We start from the raw sequence: 21,570 nt of genomic DNA on the forward strand, positions 1-21,570 counted from the left end.
CCCCAGAGAGCCTCCCTTTACATCAGGGTCCCCAGAGAGCCCCTCCTTACATCAGGGTCCCCAGAGAGCCCCCCTTACATCAGGGTCCCCAGAGAGCCTCCCCCTCACATCAGAGTTCCCAGAAAGCCTCCCCCTTACATTAGGGTCCCCAGAGAGCCTGCAGCTGCACAGTGAGGGCAGAACAGCGGTGATGCAAGGTGAGCGGTGAGAGATGTCATCTCTCTGCTCTCTCGCCCTCCCATGCTGCCTGCCCACTCTCTGGTTCTTTCGTGCTGCCTGCTGCATGACTGCAGAGAGGCCGCAGCCCACTACCACCCCCTAGCAACAGTGTCACTGAAACCAGCCCACTAAGCCATCGGCCCACTGGGAAAATCCTGGTAGGCCCGATGGCCAGTACATGCCTGCTCAGGTGGCAGACACTGCTGTGGCAGAGAATATATTTTCTTCTAGGCTACCAGGTGGGAGTGGCTTCAGGGAAGCAACGCTCTTAGCTTATCGGGCAGGAGCAGCTTAGAGGCAAGAAGTGGGAGTTGGAGTTGGGGGTGGAACTGTGAGGCAGAGCCGGCTGTCCTAGCCACTGATGGCTGCCAGAAACAACAACTCCAGGCTGGATAGGAGGGGCGGCATTTAGTGGAACCAATGTCCTGAATTTTGCTCCTACAGCCGCTGAATGCTTGCTTCTCCTCTCCCTCCCCTTACATCAGAGTCCCCAGAGAGCCTCAGTCTTGCATCAGGGTCCCCAGAGAGCCCCCCTTACATCAGAGTCCCCTGAGAGCCTCAGTCTTGCATCAGGGTCCACAGAGAGCTCCTCCTTACATCAGGGTCCCCAGAGAGCCCCTCCTTACATCAGGTTGTTTGTATTTAACATATTGCACTAATAGTACATCTACACTTTTGCACCCCACAGATGAAGACACTGTAGTGTTAAAACATGTTTGGGAATGGGCTTTTTTTGTGTTGAGTCATAGTTTTTTTGTAAATTATTATCTGGAAGTGACACTATAATGGCGGAGAGAAATGTCATGAGTAAACTTGACCCCTAGAGCTGTGTATTGCATTGAAGGACGCTAGGAGTTCCAAAACCTCTGTCCATACATTACCCTAGAAGAAATTGAAGCCGCTATACACTCATTTCCCTGTAAGAAAACTTTGGGTCCAGGTGCTATCCCGGGGGAGTGGTATAGGATGTATGCCTCTACCCTGGCACCCAAACTACACAGCTTGTATTCTGAGTCTTTAGAAAATATGAAGCTAACCCCCTCTGTATATCAGTCCCATATAGTCTTAAAGTGATTGTAAGGCTTCGTTTTTTTTGTTTAAATAACAAACATGTCAATCTTACCTCCACTGTGCAGTTAATTTTGCACAGATTGGCCCAGATCCCCGACTTCTTGGGTCCCTCATGGCGCTGGTAGCTCCTCCCTCTATCATATAACCCCATAGAAGAAGCACTCTCCCAGGGGGTTACCTTGCAGGCGTGCTCCTGAGTCCAGAATTTGCGTCCATAGACTCGGCCCTGCCCCTGTCATTGGATTTTATTGACAGCAGCAGAAGCCAATGGCTGCGCTGCTATCAATCTATCGAATCAAGAGCCGAGACAACGGGCAGAGGGGAAGAGCGCATCTCCAGCGTGGGAATTACAGGATTTAGGTGAGTAAAACGGGAGGGGGCTGGGGGGCCCAAACCAGGAAAGGACCATTCTAAATGTGCCTCCTACAGGCCCATTTCTTTGTTAAATTACGATATAAAGAATTTAACTTAAATTTTGGCCACTAGATTGATGAAAAATATTCCTGACCTTCTCAGCTTAGATCAAACAGGTTTTATTCCCGTGAAATCCACGAATATCAATATCCGCCCGGGTTTTCACTCATTTACAGCTACCCCCAACTGAATCAACTTTTAGAGTTTTGGCGGCACTCGACATTAAGAAAGCCTCTGTTGCTTGGCCTTATATGCTCTCAGTGTTGGAGACTATGGGGTTCGGGCCCAAGTTTTTGAAATGGGTGCAGTTGCTTTACTCCTGCCTTTCAGCCCAGGTTAAGCTAGGGGGTGAGCTCTCAGAGCCCTTTCCAGTTAGGAGGTGTACAAGACAGGGTTGCCCACTGTCTCCAGCTATGTTTGCTATTGTGATGGAATGGAACCGTTGGCAGTGGCCATAAAGAGGGCCTCTGCTGTTATCGGTATATGTGTAGGATCCTTGGTGGAAAAGCCTGTATGTGGACAATCTCATATTGTTTCTGAATGACCCAGGACCATCTCTTAAAGGGGTTGTAAAGGTTCGTTTTTTATTTTCTAAATAGGTTACTTTAAGCTAGTGCATTGTTGGTTCACTTACCGTTTCCTTCAATTTCCCTTCTAAATGTTTTTTCTCTTTGTTTTCTTTGTCTGAATTTCTCACTTCCTGTTCCTCCTAAGTAAGGTGTTCAGTAAGCTGTTCTAAATGACTTTCCACCGCTCAGATGATGGTGGAAAGCTTACTAAGAAAAACAACATTTAGAAGGGAAATCGAAGGAAAAGGTAAGTGAACCAACAATGCACTAGTTTAAAGGAACCTATTTAGAAAATAAAAGACGAACCTTTACAACACCATTAAGCCTCGTACACACGATAGGTTAACCAGAGGACAACGGTCAAAACCGATCGTGTGTGGGCCCCATAGGTTAAAAAAAGACAACTTGCTTTAAAATTAACCTATGGACTCCTAACCGATAGGTCAAAACCGATCGTTAGTAGGCACGACCATCGGTTAAAAATCCACGCATGCTCAGAATCAAGACGACGCATGCTTGGAAGCATTGAACTTCGTTTTTTTCAGCACGTCGTTGTGTTTTACGTCACCGCGTTCTGACACGATCGGTTATTTAATCTATGGTGTGTAGGCGTGACGGACCATCAGTCAGCTTCATCAGTTAACCTAAGACAACGGTCCTTCAGACCGTTGTCCTCTGGTTAACCTATCGTGTGTACGAGGCTTTAAGGAAGCGTAACGTATACTTTCTGAATTTTTCATTTATTCAGGACTACAAATTAATTGTGGAAAATCACAAATTTTACCTATTGATAGAAAGCCCCGAGATGGAGCTGACCCTACCCTGCCTCTATTATGGTCATCCAGTATCAGATACTTAGGTATTGAGATTTCCTCGGATACTGTGGAATATTGTGTCGTAAATTTAGTTCCACTTCTTAACAATATGAAATCTAAACTGAGGGCATGGGCAAATCTTTCTTTTGTTTTTAATAGGGCGCATAAATCTGTTTAAAATAAAGTTGTTACCTGGTTTTATCTATGTGCTCTGACATGTGGATTCCCAAGAAGAATTTTAAAATAATTCTAATCAAACTGCTTTTATTTGGGGCTCACAACAACCAAGGTTTAAGTTGACAGTTTTGCAATGGCCATGGTTACAGGGAAGCTTAAGGTGCCCGGATCTTCACAAATATTTCCTGGCTGCCATGCTCACACATGCCCATAACTGGCTCATGCAGTGAGACCAATGCAGCGGTAGTATTATGCCTCGTTTCCACTGAACGGAACGGTTTGGTTCAGTAAATTTGGAACGGTTAGAATGGACCGGTCTATTCTCGTGAGCGTTTCCACTGCAAATCGGACCGTCAAGGACTATACAGGATTTAGAAAAAATGCCTAGCGCGTCCACCAATCAGTGGAATGTATTGCATCTCCGCCCTAATGGAACCGTTCCATTTTCTATGGCCCCACATCTGAAGCAGGACCCATAATGGTCCGGTACGGTTTCGGTTTTATGGCACACTTTCATAATGGAAACACCCAAAATAGCGTACCGAACCGATCCGCTCAGTGGAAACGAGGCATATGAGGCTTCCTGTGTAGGTTCCTTTGAGGCCCTTAAAAACCTCTTATACATTGGGGCCTTCTTCTGACTGCAGCAATAAAAGCCATATTGAAAGCCTGGTTGCTGGCCCAAGCTCTACATCCTATTCCTTCCGATCACATCTCACCATATACTCCCTTATGGCTCAATCCATTATTACCGGAATTCACCTCTATACCTGGGCGGAAAGGATATTAAATATTTAGAGCAGATATGTTTAGCTGGAGAACTAAAGCCCTTCGACACCTTAAAACTACACTTTGACCTACCTAATGTACAATTTTTTAGATATCTACAATTGAGACATATTTTTATACTGTTTGTTTTATTGTGATGTATGTGGACCGGGCCTGGGTATGCCTGATAGGCTCTGTTTTGTATCTAAACTTGAAATCCAATAAAAATAATAAACAAAACAAAAAAACCTTGATATGAAAAGTGAGTGAGGAGACACGATTAAAACCCAACTCCGAGAAATATGTAATGATTCCTTGCAGTGGAGCTGCACCCGCACTGCAAGGGTTAACTGTTTGTTTAGGGGAGGGGAGATGTAGTGTTACTTACCTAGACCTCCACTGCCCCACTGTTGTCATCATTTCTAATACAGGGCTATGCACTCTGCATTGGTCTTGATAATGCTAGCACCTTAGACTGGTGGGGCATGGGGAAAATTATGCTGCAGGAACTGGTCTAGTAAAACTGAGGTATGGAGGTTTGGGAAAGTAGATTTTATTTTCTATGGCCCCTAGACCTAAACAAGCAATTGACCCTTGCAGTGTGGGTGCAACACTGCTTCAAGGAAAAATGTATAAAGTTGATTTCTAGGGCACACCTAACTAATCTTAAAAATGCTCCCTCCACCCTCTCAACACCTATGCTGACAAACCTGTGTAAGGCCTCACGTACACTAGCCGACACTGGCGTTTTGTTTTTGCCAAAGATCCTAAACTCAACTCCAAAAAAAGCTTATGTGTCCATGTAGACATAGGCTTTTTGCAGAGTTTGGGTGCTGCCGCGTTTAGATGAGATTCAACCTCCCTTTTCTGAACACAGAAGAATCACGTTCAGGATAGAAACGTTTTGACCACTGGCCATGGAAAAGTGCATCACTCGGCAAAACCGTGCAGCAATTTTGCTGTTTTTTATGTTTTCCCGTGGCCGTGGTTAATGTAAGCCAGTGTACATGAAGCCTAAGAAAGATGTATATACTGTACTTACCTATTTTCAGGCCGCTCCAGTCCAAGACACACGTGATCTCCTCTGTGTCAGTCAGCAGTGGCTGCAGGAATGCTTTGGAGCGCTGACATCATCCATGGGCTCCTATGGCCTGTCAGTTGTCAGTGCTCTCTCTTCTCCCCTGCAGCTACCACTGGCTGGACAAGGGAGCTAAATCACGAGATTGGACTTGAGCAGCCTGAAATGATGTAAGTATATACTTATTTTTTTCAAAGGTTAGTCAGCATACTGTAGCTGTTTGGGGAGGGGGGGCATTTTTAGGGTAGGCATAGCCTGGTATTCCTCTTCAGGTTCCCTACAGTTGGGCTTTACGGAAGTAACTATAGTACAAAGAAATTAAAATAAGAAAAGTTATAGAAAGTGATGGCGATAGTCTTGCAGGAACATCAGTTTGAGATGTACTGTAGACAAAAAGCAAGATAAGATCTGAAAAATAGAAGTCAGGAATTTAGACTAGTTGAGACAGGTCAAATGCAATTCAACAAGATTTGGGAGAGGCGAGAATAAAGCCTCGTACACATGATTAGATTTTCCGACAACAGTCTGCCATCACACAATTTCTGTCGGAAAATCCGATTGCGTGTACGGACCTTTAGAAAGATAGTGTTGGAGAATTGTGAAAAGAGGAATTAATTTTGAGAGAAAGGAGATATGTAAAGGATAAACTAAGGACTGAAACCCATAGAATCATAGAAGAAAATGGTAATTTTTTAGAGAACTGGCACTTTCAGATGGTAACTCAACAGTGGTCTAAAAATGTGTGCAGTGGTGTTATTTTGTTTTACTTTATTGAAGTGTCACAAAATGACACTTCATTCAACTTTATGCACTGCATCACTTTGTGATGACAGTGTGGTGTGCTCCGTAAAAACTCATAAATGTTGCATTTTTATGCAGCACTTACCAACACTCATGTATGCAGGGCCGTCTTTACCACAGGGCAAATGGGGCAGCTGCCCAGGGCCCTGTCACTGTTGGGGGCCCAAAGCAACCCCCTTTAACCAGTTCCCGACCTCCTCATGTACATTTACGTCAGCAGAATGGCACGGACAGGCACATCCACGTACCTGTACGTCCTCTGCTAGACGTGGGTGGGGGGTCCGATCGGGACCCCCCCCGGTACATGCGGAGGTCGGGTCCGCTCGAGGAGCGATCCGGGACGACGGCGCGGCTATTTGTTTTTAGCCGCTCCGTCGCGATCGCTCCCCGGAGCTGAAGAACGGGGAGAGCCGTGTGTAAACACGGCTTCCCCGTGCTTCACTGTGGCGGCACATCGATCGAGTGATCCCTTATATAGGGAAGACTTGATCGATGGTGTCAGTCCTACAGCCACACCCCCCTACACTAGTAAACACACACTAGGTGATCCCTAAATGTTACAGCGCCCCCTGTGTTTAACTCCCAAACTGCAACTGTCATTTTCACAATAAAGAATGCAATTTAAATGCATTTTTTGCTGTGAAAATGACAATGGTCCCAAAAATGTGTCAAAATTGTCCGAAGTGTCCGCCATAATGTCGCAGTCACGAAAAAAATCGCTGATCGCCGCCATTACTAGTAAAAAAAAAAAAAAAAAAAAAAAATGCAAAAAAACTATCCCCTATTTTGTAAACGCTATAAAAAATTTTTTTTTAGGGGTACGGATGTCCCCAGGGGCCCAGAGGCCCCCAGGGCCCCAGATGGCAACCCCCCTTTTTTTATTTATTTTTAAATAAAAAAAATATATTTTTTTAATATATTTTATTTTATTTTTTATTAAAGGGCCAATTTTTTTTTAGAGTTTTTTTTTCAAAGGGACAATTTTTTTTAGGGGTTCCCAGGGGCCCAGAGGCCCCCAGGGCCCCAGATGGCGACCCCCTTTTTTTATTTATTTTTAAATAAAAATTTTTTTTTTTTTAATATATTTTTATTTTATTTTTTATTAAAGAACCAATTTTTTTTTAGAGGTTTGGGGGTCCCCAGGGGCCCGTTGTTCCCCAGGGCCCTGGATGACAACCCCCCTTTTTTTATAAAAAAAATATTTTTTTATATATTTCTTTATTTCTTTTATTTTTTATATATATATATATTATATATATATATATATATATATATATATATATATATATATATATATATATATATATATAAAATATATTATTATTATTATTATTATTATTATTATTAAAGGTTTCAGAGGTCCCCAGGGCCCTGGATGGCAACCCCCCTTTTTGTATAATTTTTTTTCATATTATTTTATTTCTTTTTTTTATTTTTATTTCTTTTTTATATATATATTATTAAAGGGCTCAGAGGTCCCCAGGGCCCCATGTGGCAAACACCCTTTTTTATTTTTTTTATAAATGTTTATTTTTTTATTTTTGTTTATATATATATTTTTTTATTATTAAAGGGCTCAGAGGTCCCCAGGGCCCTGGATGGCAACCCCCCCTTTTTTTTTTATAAATGTTTCTTTTTTATATATATATTTTTTTATTTTTTATTAAAGGGCCCAGAGGTCCCGGATGGCAACCCCCTTTTTTTGTAATTTATTTTTATAAAAAAAAAAATATTAAAGGGCCCAGAGGTCCCCAGGGCCCCAGATGGCAACCCCCTTTTTAAAAAAAAAATATATATATATTTTATATATATATTTTATTTATTTTTTTCTTTTTATTAAAGGGCTCAGAGGTCCCCAGGGGCCCCGGATGGCTACACCCCTTTTTTTATATATATTTTACTTTATTTTTTTTAATTTATTTTTATGTAAAGGGCCCCCCGCTTCTAAATTCGCGGCAGCCCCCCCCTGCTTCTCAATTTCAGGCGGCAGCACCCCCCCCGGTTCTTTGCTCCAGGGGGCCCATGCCTGAAGCTGTGTAAGTGGCCCCATAATTCCTGATCCCTGCCGCCCATTAAGCCCCTGTGCTGCCCACAAATCAGGCTGAAAATCATCAGCGGCACGCAGCCAGTGACAGTACTGCTTCCCTTCCCAAATGTACAGCACCCCTGGCTTCCCTTTAGAATGTGATTTTATAACATCCCCAGTTTGCTCTTCCCGGGGCTGACTTCTTCATGTCCTGCTCCTCAAGGTATGTCACTGTTTGCTAATCTATATTGTAAATAGAAGTTTTCTGTAGAGTGTGCCCAAAGTCTTTATAATATTTGATGATTCACTGCAGGTCTGGTCAGTGTTTTAAAAAGTTCCTCTATTTTACACATGGCATGGGGGTTACAGCACCGTCTGTCCATTCTGCTTTAGCACCATGGGACCCCATGCCATGTGTAAAATTGAGGAACTCTTTAAATCACAGACCAGACCTGCAGTCCAGGCTGAGTAAGGCCTCAGAGCACATGTCATTACTGTCTGTATTTAACTGCTTGATGGGCTTATTTTGGGCCTGGCTGGTTCACATGTATGTGTTTTGGCGGCCCACATTTGCGCAGGCACAGCAGCCCATTCATTTGAATGGGCCGCCATGCCTGCGTTTCCTGCAAAGAAAAGCGCATGCCTCATGTAATAGGCTGCGCACACGGCATGCCTATGCCCATCAAGCACTGAAATACAGCACTGTCTGTCCATTCTGCTGTCTGCTGTGACTTATCTGCAGTTCCTGCACTGTCAAACTTGCTGCATTTTTAGACGTTTAGGCCACGCTTTTAAAAACACAGTGCATTTGTGTGTGTGCAAGAACTGCAGGTCAAGGGCGGATCCAGAGTCTAGTCTCGGGAGGGGCACTGCCGGAAAATAAGGTGTTGCTTACAGAACTCAATTAGGTGTCCGATGTTTCCGCTGCAATGTTGCAGTACCGCTAAAAAATCAATGATCGCCGCCATTACTAGTAAAAAATATTTAAATATAAATGCCATAAATCTATCCCATAGTTTGTAGACGATTGTCAGGGACTGCAGACATGGTACAAGAGATGGTCAGAGACTGCAGACATGGTACAAGAGATGGTCAGAGACTGCAGACATGGTACAAGAGATGGTCAGAGACTGCAGACGTGGTACAAGAGATGGTCAGAGACTGCAGACATGGTACAAGAGATGGTCAGAGAATGCAGACATGGTACAAGAGATGGTCAGAGACTGCAGACATGGTACAAGAGATGGTCAGAAACTGCAGACATGGTACAAGAGATTGCCCCCCCCCTGGATCCGCCGTTGCTGCAGGTAAGTAGCATGGTGCAAAAGCAGAATGGATTTCAAGGCAACTGTATTTTTAAAATGCTGAATGTACCTTCTGCAGGAAACAAAAGCATGGCAGCCCATTCAAATCAATGGGCTGCTGTACCTGCACAAATGAGGACCGCCAAAACATACATGTGAACCAGCCAGGCCCAAAATAAGCTGGAGGGGGGCCCCAAAAAAAATGTTTGCCCAGGGCCCAAACCATATTAACCACTTGCCGACGGCGCACCGTCATTATACGTCCACAAGGTGGCTCTGCTGGGCGAGAGCACGTAATATGACGTCCTCTCTCCCAGCCGCCACTAGGGGCGCGCGCCCCCGACTCCCGTGCGTGTGCCCGGCGGGCGCGATCGCCGCCGGGCACACGCGATCGCTCGGTACAGAGCGGGGACCGGGAGCTGTGTGTGTAAACACACAGCTCCCGGTCCTGTCAGCAGGGGAAATGCTGATCTTCGGTTCATACAATGTATGAACCGAGGATCAGTGTTTCCCCTAGTGAGGCCACCCCCCCCCCCACAGTAAGAACACACCCAGGCATACTTAACCCCTTCCCCGCCCCCTAGTGTTAACCCCTTCACTGCCAGTGGCATTTTTATAGTAATCCAATGCATTTTTATAGCACTGATCGCTATAAAAATGCCAATGGTCCCAAAAAAGTGTCCGAAGTGTCCGCCATAATGTCGCAGTACCGGAAAAAAAAATCGCTGATCGCCGCCATTACTAGTAAAAAAAATATAATAAAAATGACATAAAAATACCCCCTATTTTGTAAACGCTATAACTTTTGCGCAAACCAATCAATAAACGCCTATTGCGATTTTTTTTTTACGAAAAATATGTAGAAGAAAACGTATCGGCCTAAACTGAGGAAAAAAAATATTTTTTTATATATTTTTGGGGGATATTTATTATAGCAAAATGTAAAAAATATAAAAAATTTTCAAAATTGTCGCTCTATTTTTGTTTATAGCGCAAAAACTAAAAACCGCAGAGGTGATCAAATACCACCAAAAGAAAGCTCTATTTGTGGGAAAAAAAGGACGCCAATTTTGTTTGGGAGCCACGTCGCACGACCGCGCAATTGTCTGTTAAAGCGACGCAGTCCCGAATCGCAAAAAGTACTCTGGTCTTTGGGCAGCAATATGGTCCGGGGGGTAAGTGGTTAAAGACGGCCCTGCATGTATGGTATGAATTTTGTACAACTGTTCTCTGTGTGTGTTAGCAGGGCCCCAGTTTGTCACCAGCAATTACCATATTGGCCAAGGGCTCCTCTGACCGTCCTCCTCCAAAATCAATGAATGTCCACACAATCAGCCTTTTAATGTTTTACGCAGCAGAAATAGAATATACAAGCCTTGAGATAACACAAATATGCATCTGCCTCTTTACTTCCGCCATCCATTGCACTGAATGGTTCAGGTCCAACTTTAACATAGTGTCAGAATGTTTATACTGAAATATTAAAATAGTATTGTATTTATGGAAATATGCAAATCTTTGATTTGGGAGATTTACAACTTCCTACAATATCAAACAAGAAATCCGTGCTAGTTTGAAGACAAGTAACACAAATGTTATTTAAAATATATATATATTTATTAACTAAAGATACAATGCAAAATTCAAATCGGGTATAATTTGTGATAAAAAAAATAAATGATATACTTCTACAATCAGAGATAAATGGTGATTAATGTTCAGATAATATTCACATGATACATTTCTATGCAAGCTTTATATTACAAGATATATTCACAGTTCTTACTTAAATCATACTTGTATATTTAAAACATGGTAACTTGTAAAATAACCTTCCATGACTTCACGGACTTAGTGAATAGCTTCCCATGACTTTCACGGCTTTAGATAAACCAATTTTGTTTATCTTAGTTACGGTGTTTCCTTCTCAAAACTTTTTTATTTTTTTTACTTTTTTAAAACCACTTCAGACTCCACCATAGCAAGAGAGACTTGCTCATGATTTTATTCATTAATATCGTCTCTACTTTGGTTTCGCATCATTTGTGTTTTTCCGGATATCGGTTAAAATTCCTTTTTTTTTTTATTAGTTTACTACTTTTAATTATTTATTTATATTTCTTTCTTTTTCTCTTCTTTTCTTTTTTTTTCTTCCTTTTAAAAAAAGATTTTACTTAAATATTTTGCCTATCCATGTTAATTATAAACCATACCCTCCCCCCTCCTCACCTCCCTCTCCCTCTCCCTAATGGTATGTTCTCTCCTTTTTGTCTTATTTCATCCTCTGTTGTCCTATCATTTTTTCCAGGTATTTCTCTAAGGCCTCGTACACACGAGGGGACATGTCCGATGAAAACGGTCCACGGACCGTTTTCATCGGACATGTCCGCTCGGAGATTTCGGTCTGATGGTTGTACACACCATCAAACCGAAATCCGGGCGGACAGGATACGCGGTGACGTGGCCGCGGCGACGATGACGCGGCGACGTGCGCGACCCTGGAAGGTCAATGCTTCCACGCATGTGTCGAATCACTTTGACGCATGCGAGGGCTTTCGGCCGAGCGGACATGTCCGGTGAGTCGTACAGACGACCGAACATGTCCGATGGACAGGCTTCCAGCGGACATGTTTCTTAGCATGTTAAGAAACATTTGTCCGCTGGAAACCTGTCCGATCCGCCGGTAAATTGTCCGGTCGGCCGTACACACGACCAAACATGTCCGCGGACCAGTTTCAGCAGACATGTTCGGTCGTGTGTACGAGGCCTAAGTGTCAGCATGCTCCGCACCTCTCTTGCAGCCTATAATAGAACTACAAGTGTCAGCATGTTCTGCACCTCTCTTGCAACCTATGATAGAACTACAAGTGTCAGCATGCTCTGCACCGCTCTTGCAGCCTATGATAGAACTACAAGTGTCAGCATGCTCTGCACCTCTCTTGCAGCCTATGATAGAACTACAAGTGTCAGCATGCTTTGCACCTCTCTTGCAGCCTATGATAAAACTACAAGTGTCAGCATTCTCTGCACTTCCATTGCAGCTTATGATAGAACTAAAAGTCCCACTATGCTCTACAGGAGCATTATAGCCTGTGATCGGGCTACAAGTCCCAGCATGCTTTACAAAGGTGGGGCTGAAGACCAGGGGGGTACAGAGGTGAGCCAGATGTGCAGGAGGTACAGTGTTGGGCCAGATGAGCAGGAGGATTCAGTGTTGGGGAAGAAACGCAGGGGGTGTAAAGCAGTGGGGCAGATGTAAAAGGAGGTGTATTGGTGGGGCAGATGAGAAAGCGGGTTACATTGGTGGGGCAGATGAGTTCAGTGTTAAGACAGATAAGAAAGTGATTCAGTAGTAAAACAGAAGAGCATAGGGATATGGCGGTGGACAGATGTGCAGGGAGGTAAAGTGGTGGGGCAGATGAGAAAAGGGGTATATTGATGGGGCAGATGTAAGGGGTCTCTGATCACCTGAGTCCCCCCTTACATAAGAGTCCCCACTTACAGTGTACATAAAGAAGGACTCTGGGTAGCCTTATATAAGAGGGGATGCTAGGAACTCTGATGTAAGGGGGGACTCTGGTGACCAGAGACCCTCTTATATCGAAGTCCCCCTTTACACTAGAGTCCACAGCATTCTTTGCACCAGATTTCCCAATGTGAAGGGGAACTCTGGGGACTCTGATGTAAGGGGGGCTCTCTGAGAACCCTAATTTAAGGGCGGAACTGTGATATAAGATATTGACTCTGGTGTAAGGTTAAATGCTGTGGACTCTAAAGTAAAGGAGGACTCAGATGAGAGGGGGGCGCTGTGGAATATGTAGGGGCTCATTCACAAATGCTTTGATATCTGAAGAGCGATCTGTAAACAGATCGTTCTTTAGAGAGCATTTGAGAAGCAGTGAGGAGTTGTATCACCTCCACACCACCTGCTTTACCCTTTGAACTCCACACTGCACATGGTTGAGGGCTGCTTGCAGAGTAATGCCTTTCACTTGAATGGGTCGTGGTCAGTGGGTGCTATACCTGCTGAAAGCAACAGGGTATAATTGCAGGTGCGGCACGTGAACATGCCCAGTCATTGCCTCTACAGCTAAAAAGGTGGTAGTGGTTGAGGGATGGTAAAAGCATAGCTCAACCGCAGAGTTTTACTGCCCCTAACCACTAGTGTGAACAATTAATTGTTAAAGTGTTAAAAAAAAATTTAATACATTTTAAAATGTTTGTTCACATTTATTTATAAGAGTTTCTGTGTACAGTGTGTATGTATGTATGTGTATATATATATATTTTACACACACACGTGTGTTTGAGCTTTGGGGTGCACACCCTAATGCAATAGGCTGCGCACGCCAGTGCGTGTCTTAGTGGGGTTTGTATGGTACATAGTTGTCCTAGTGCTGTTAATTTCTTTCCATCTCTGATAGTTGAAGGTAATGGGCCAGATTCACAAAGAGATACGACGGTGTATCTACAGATACACCATCGTATCTCTGACTCACTGTCTGGTCAGATGTTATCATCAAGACCTTAGACCCTGTGATGGCAAATCTAAAATGGTGTTTTCCCCTTCATTTTTTCCATCTGGAAAGCACCATGTCATACATCACATTGAGATTCCATCTATCTCAGAGAAGCCGATCGCGGCTCTCTCTGCGCATGCGCTAAGTACGCGCATGCGCGGTGTATGCTTCCTGGCCAGCCGGATGACTGTCAATCATTCTGACGTCATCCGCGCGGGGTATTTAAATCCAGCAAGAGCCTGACACATCCAGGTGCCTTTGCTGAGTGCTAACTAGGACGGACGCCCAGTGTGGCCGCACGCCATTGCATCTCCTGGGATTTCTCTGTGTTTCATCACAGTCACAGGTATGCACACTCCTCTCCCATGTAAACTCTTGAAGCTAGTCTTTATCATTATGCTCTCATGGAGAGCGTTTTTCTAATCCTCAACAGCTGACTGTTTTTCCTTTCTTGGGGCTTTTTTTCTTTTTTCTTTTATCAGCATAATCCTCATCACTGCCGCAGTGCCATCTAGTGGCAGTATTTGAGTTGACCCTTATCCTAGTCTCCAATTCTCTGTTCCAATTCAGGTTATAGACTTCAGCATATCAATACCTCCTCTTTTTTTGATCCAACAAAGTCTTGGTGTGTAATTATAATGTTCATTATTGTGAAGCCTCTTTATATGGCAAACGTTATGCAGCATATACTCTATTACTCTTTTTCTCTTTTTTCTTCTTTTTTCATTAACCTTTTTTGGATAGAGAGCATGTTATATATTACATATTTTTTGGCTCTTTGCAGTTAGGAGAGGACCTTTGCGGACATTTTGCCATCTGTTGTCCTTACATTGCCTCTAACATTGTGCGCTTTTTGGTCCCCTGAACTGTTCCATTCACGTTTAGGTCTTCATACTTTTTACAAGGTATGTAATACCAGCACAACGCTGATTTTTTTCTTTTTCTTTTTTACTTTCATTTATTAATCCACATACTACCTGATATGGTTTATTATTAAATACATATAATGTATATGTCAGTCATACCAAATTTACTGGGAAACTAAAGCTATCCACTATTAGCGGTCCCTGTTATGCATATTTATTCACAGTATTCTTTTCTTTCTTATATCATATGGTCCCACTTAGTTATGGACTCATTACCTATGTTTACCATTCACTTATAGATACCCCGACTAGTTCTAACTTGCCCAATGATGTATGGTGAATGTGGGTATGACCTATAGTACCAGACTCCACCTTATAAGGTAAATGGTCTGATTATAATTTGCATCTTGGACGCTGTTGAGCACTCTTCAAATCTACAAAAGCACCGTTTATCGGTGAGTATTATAGTCATGGATACATGCACTTCAAATTGCTCAGAGGCCTTTATGTATTTTATAAACGCCTCATATGTAATAGTACTGTATTGCATTTTCGTATTTTTGTATATGTAATGACAACACTGTATTGTCTTTTTAACATCTAGAAGCTCCCGAAGAAGCGACGACGTCGCGAAACATGTCGAGCTGAACCCCATTTTTAACCAGAACTCATCCTGTACCATCTTTTTGAAGTTACAACGCCACCCAGCGCCTATAGTGTATTCTATACATCTAGCCCTGTGGCTAATAGCGGTGTCTTTAGAAAGTGATAGGATTTGAGCTCTTTTGTGTACTTTATTGTTCATTTTGTTCTTTTTTCTTATTATTTTGAGCAATTGTCTTGTATACCCATGTTTTGTATTGTCTAAATTAAAATATTTATATTCTTAAATCTCGGTGCCTACAAAGTCCAATCTCTCTCAGTTTTAGACTTAACGTCTTCTTCTACATACCTATATAATTTAGGATGTGGCACCTTTATACTAAGGGGTGTTTGATTACCACCCCAGGGCAATCGTAATTCTAAATACAATTACACTGGTCCTATCTATGCGCCTGATTCATAGAATCAGATACGCATAGATAGGGCTAAGATCTGACAGTGTTACACTGTGTTACACTGTCGGATCTTTTTTTCAATTTAAAAATGGCGCCGGGGGCGTTCCCGCTGATTTACGATAAATAATATGTAAATCAGCGAGATACGCAAATTCACGAACGTACGCGGACCCGACGCAGTCTTCTTACGACGTTTCCGTAGCGGCTTTCCCGGCGTATACTTACCCCTTCTTTTATCAGGCGCAGCCAATGTTAAGTATAGCCGGCGTTCCCGCGTCGAATTTGAACTTTTTAACGTCGTTTGCGTAAGTCGTTCTCGAATACGGACGGACGTCGTTTACGTAAGCGTCGAAACCACTGACGTCCTAGCGACGTCAGTGGGAGCAATGCACGCCGGGAAATTTCGCGGACGGCGCCTGCGCATTTAAATCGGCGCGGGAACGCGCCTGATTTAAATAGTACACTCCCCTAGCCGCGGAATTAGAGTTCCGCCGGGGGATTTAGGATCCGCCGTCGCAAGTTTGGAGGTAAGTGGTTTGTGAATTAGCCACTTGCCTCCTAAACTTGCGGGAGCGGATCTTAATTCACGTAGATCGAGTGGATCTATAGATCCGCTGAGCTACGTGAATCTGGCCCAATGAGTTTATCAGATGTTTTAGTTGTAAATATTCCCATTCGTTGATATCCCACCTGTTTTTTTCCTTTATATCCTGTAGTGTTTTTATCTTTCCCTGTTCCGTGATGTCCTTTATTTGTGCTGCCCCCATTCTATTTTCAAACCGAGTCCCTTTCCCGGGGATAAAACATTTTTTTTCCGTAAGTGAAATTAAAGGTGAGTTATAAGTCCATTTATTCTGTCTGTAAATTAAATCTCATATTTTGAATACATTTTTCGTCAATTCATGCATGTCTGAGTCCAATATTCTGTGTGTTTTTGTGATATCTATGTGTTTTTGTGATATCTAGGTGTTTTTGTGATATCCATGTGTTTTTGTGAAGTGCTGTTTTACTTATAATATTTTCAATTCTGACCCATTTTTTCTCTTTTCTCTTTTTCTTTATTTCCCCATTCTACCATTCGTGCAATAACCGTGGCCTTCTAATATCTATTTATATCTGGTGCTGATAATCCTCTGTGTTTTTTTTTCACTTATACACTTTTAAATGCATAAAAACAATGTTATATTATGCACAGGTTGATAGTTTGATCAAAGCCTATTTTCTAGATTTTAATGCCCATTTTTCAATGGTTTAACATATCCTATAACCAATCCAATTCTAATGCCGCGTACACATGACCATTTTTAATGGTCTAGAAAAAACAACGTTTTTTTCAACCCGATTATTGTTAAACCGGCCTTGCCTACACACGATCGTGAAAAAAAAAATGCTCTAGCAAAGCGCGGTGACGTACAATGGCACTATAAAGGGGACGTTCCATGCGGATGGTGCCACCCTTGGGGCTGCTTTTGCTGATTTTGTGTTAGTAAAAGACGATTCGCGCTTTTCAGTCTGTTACATCGTGATGAATGTGCTATCTCTATTACGAACTCTAGTTTTACCAGAACGAGTGCTCCCGTCTCATAATTTGCTTCTGAGCATGCACATTTTTTTCACGTCGTTAAAGCCCAGACACGACCATTTTTTACAACGTTAAAAACGACAACGTTAAAAACGACGTGAAAATTTAGAGCATGTTCTAAATTTTTAATGCCCATTTTTTTTACGTGTTGAAAAAAGCTCTGGAGCCCATACACAATCGTTTTTAATGACAAAGTCAAAGTCATTTTTTACATCCTGAAAAATGGTCGTGTGTACGCGGCATAAGACTTTAAAGTCAGTATTATGAGATATGACAAAATATATATATCCCTTGTTTTAGGAGAAACTAATTGATACTGCAGTTAGAATTCACCTCACTCCAAAACTGATCTAACAATATATTGGATTAGTCTAGCATATGTTCAACCACACTTCAATTACCTAAAAAAGGTATACATTAGAAGATTTATACTTTACCAGGTCCTGTCTGTTTGAGAAGCAAAGTCCCAAAAGGGATTCTTTCAACATTGCTACATCTTTGCGTTTGAAGATCGCCTCCTTCCAGCTTCAGTCTCCCGCGAGAGATCCCTACAGCTTTCCTTCCTCCAGATAGTGTCCAGATAGTGTCCTCCCACTACTCTATCAGCTGCTATTTTTATCATACTCCCAAAAGTAGGTGGGTTTGTCGCAGCTATGTAATCTATGATGTCAAGTGACGATGTGATTGGGTAGGTTGTCATAGCAACCAAATAGACGACTGAAGTCATTTGGAATAACTTTTAACTTACATTTGACAAATACAGCTTCTAATGTCTCTCACACCAATAGAATATAAATATACAGTACAGACCAAAAGTTTGGACACACTTCTCATTCAAAGAGTTTTCTTTATTTTCATGACTATGAAAATTGTAGATTCACACTGAAGGCATCAAAACTATGAATTAACAAATGTGGAATTATACATAACAAAAAAGTGTGAAACAACTGAAAATATATTTCATATTGTAGGTTCTTCAAAGTAGCCACCTTTTGCAGCAGACACGTCTCTAGAACTGGTAAGAGGAGACTGTGTGAATCAGGCCTTCATGGTAGAATATCTGCTAGGAAACCACTGCTAAAGAAAGGCAACAAGCAGAAGAGACTTGTTTGGGCTAAAGAACACAAGGAATGGACATTAGGGGCCAGATCCACGTACCTCGGCGCTTCTTTATGTCCGGCGTAGTGTATCTCAGATACACTACGCCGCCGTAACTTACAGCGTATTTCCCGTATCCACAAAGGATTTGCGCCGTAAGTTACGGTGGCGTAGTGTAACTGTGTCGGCGTAAGGGCGCGCAATTCAAATGGATGAGATAGGGGCGTGTTTTATTTTAATACGTCTTGACCCAACGTAAATTATGTTTTTTCTGAACGGCGCATGCACCGTCCGTGGGGGTATCCCAGTGCGCATGCTCCAAATTAACCCGCAACAAGCCAATGCTTTTGACATGAACGTCATTCTACGCAAAGCCCTATTCGCGAATGTTTTACGCAAACGACGTACACAACGGAAAATTCAACGCTGGCCCGACGTCCATACTTAACATTGGCTACGCCTCATATAGCAGGGGTAACGTTACGACGAAAAAAGCCTTACGGAAACGACGTAAAAAAATGCGCCTGACGTACGTTTTTGGATTCGCGTATCTAGCTAATTTGCATACTCAACGTGGAAATCGACGGAAGCGCCACCTAGCGGCCAGCGTAAATATGCACCTTAGATCCGACGGCGTACTAAGACGTACGCCAGTCGGATCTAGCCCAGCTTCAGGCGTATCTTGTTTTGTGGATACAAAACAAAGATACGCCGGAGCCACCTAGCAGTTACGTGGCGTATCAATAGATACGCCAGCATAACTGCTTCGTGGATCTGGCCCTCGACCAGTGGAAATCTGTGCTTTGGTCTGATGAGTCCAAACTTGAGATCTTTGGTTCCAACCCCCGTGTCTTTGTCTCGACGCAGAAAAGGTGAACGCATGGACTCTACATGCCTGGTTCCCACTGTGAAGCATGGAGGAGGTATGATGGTGTGGGGGTGCTTTGCTGGTGACACTGTTGGGGATTTAATCAAAATTGAGGGCATACTGAACCAGCACGGCTACCACAGCATCTTGCAGCGGCATGCTATTCCATCCGGTTTGCGTTTAGTTGGACCATCATTTATTTTTCAACAGGACAATGACCCCAAACACACCTCCAGGCTGTGTAAGGGCTATTTGACCAAGAAGGAGAGTGATGGGGTGCTGCGCCAGGTGACTACCTATTGAAGCTCATCAAGAGAATGCCAAGAGTGTGCCAAGCAGTAATCAAAGCAAAAGGTGGCTACTGTGGAAGAACCTAGAATATGAAATATATTTTCAGTTGTTTCACACTTTTTTGTTATGTATAATTCCACATGTGTTAATTCATAGTTTTGATGCCTTCAGTGTGAATCTACAATTTTCATAGTCATGAAAATAAAGAACAATCTTTGAATGAGAAGGTGTGTCCAAACTTTTGGTCTGTACTGTATATACTTGCAACTTTCTAATAATATTAATATCTATGTATTAAACCAGTTTGTATATGAATTGCTAATACAGATACAGTGTTAAGATATACCATACAACAGCTTATTTGTGGATGAGCCCTATGGTCTCGTTATACAAATGCAATACTATGCTCCTATTTGCCTTATCTATACACAGTCAGTGTGAGTCTGTACTAACCCCCCTTATCTATAAATGTCAAACCTTCAAATTTTTGGTCTGGGATATTCATATAAACAATGCCTTCTTGTAAGACAGAAAACCACTTTAGAGATAGTAAATTTGATTTAACCTCTTAGAGAGAATAGGAACCAAACATGGCTTTGGTATTGTTCATAGCCTATCACGAGCTAGGAATTTTAACTTTAGAGAGAATATGGCCTCCTCATGTCAAATATATATGAATATGAGAAATATGAAAAATTATACAATATGCGACTTTATATGAATATAAATTCTACTAACCCCAAATGTTCTGACAATAGGATTGCCAACCTGCATTTCCAGTTTCCTCACTGAAGTCCCCTTAGGTGTATTTTCCAACGGAGCCTGTACTGGGCATAACCCAAAGGGTTCACTTCTTCAGGCTAACGGTTTACATGGCAGTATACTTTGGGTAGGTCTCTTCCCCTCACCCTTTGCCCCAGACTCTTCCAGCTTTATCTTAAAAGGGGCTATGCTAGCCACATCCACAATACCCACCCAGGGAAAGGGTCTCCCTAAAAGTGGTACTAACCCATGCTTACACTACCCCCTTTTTAATATTTCCATGGGTACCACAGTTCTGGAAGGCTAACAGTACACCATCAACATAATTATAAATATTAATTATTGTAATACAAAATATATACATCCCATAAAAGTGATAACCATATACAACCTACAGGTATTACTGTATACCTGGCCGATTACATGAACAGCTGCAAACAGTATAACTACAAAACAGGTATGTTGTATAAAAATTACTACTTTACCGAATAGACAAAATAATTTTACTTATAATAACCAGGAAAGTCCCTAGTAACAGGATGCCGTTGGTGCACATAGTAATGCATGTCACCCACTCTGGGCCAAGACAGCACCACCTTGTACATGGAATCATGCCTGCCTTAGTTTCATTCGATATAGCACTGATGTATGGATATGTATAAAGAGCATTATGTAGTGCGCTCTTGTTGTCCTTCAGAAACTTGGATGCACTTTATATACAGTGCAGTGCCAAGCATTAACCTAGGTCCTAGGACAATGTTTCACTATAACTGAGAATTGTCTGCATTGCTCCAGGAGACTCTGGCATGAAAATTACAATTTCTTTGGAAGTTCCCTCAGGTTCAAGTGCCAATTGACTGAGTGAACTCAGCATCACTTCTCCAAATCCGCAATGGCAGGTGATGACACTTCAGTGAGCAAGGGAACAGAAAAAGGCTGTGCTTCCTCCCCTGCCCAGAGAAGGGGATCACCAAAACTTAGTGATATATAGTAAGGGGGGGGGGGGGTGAAGAAAGGGGTGGTTACACGAGACAGACTAGGCTCCAGTTTTTGTGTCTGCATTTTATTACTTATGTGTTGCTGCCATTGCCCACATGTTGCCTATGTATTACCTCAGTGTCTTGAGGTGAGTGGGATGGGTTCCACATCAGGTACAACTAATTGGAGGGTGCTGCAGAGGCCAAAAAACATTGCAGAGTGGCAGCGGGGTGGCATTTACTGGAATGCTCTCTGCGTTCCAACATCTGGCACTGAAAGAATGAGAAAACCTTTTTTGGTGAAGT

General features: G+C 42.6%; 1 long non-coding RNA gene across 1 annotated transcript; it reads left to right on the forward strand.

Annotated features, from left to right (window-relative positions):
* The first annotated feature begins 13,939 nt into the window (after positions 1–13,939).
* On the forward strand, positions 13,940–15,495 carry LOC120942657. The gene is made up of 5 exons (XR_005750224.1): positions 13,940–14,108; positions 14,245–14,332; positions 14,547–14,667; positions 14,928–15,083; positions 15,233–15,495. It is a non-coding gene; the product is annotated as an uncharacterized LOC120942657 (long non-coding RNA).
* Positions 15,496–21,570: the final 6,075 nt, after the last annotated feature.

This window comes from Rana temporaria, chromosome 6 (genome assembly GCF_905171775.1).
Source record: "Rana temporaria chromosome 6, aRanTem1.1, whole genome shotgun sequence".
NCBI classification, from domain to species: Eukaryota; Metazoa; Chordata; class Amphibia; order Anura; family Ranidae; genus Rana; species Rana temporaria.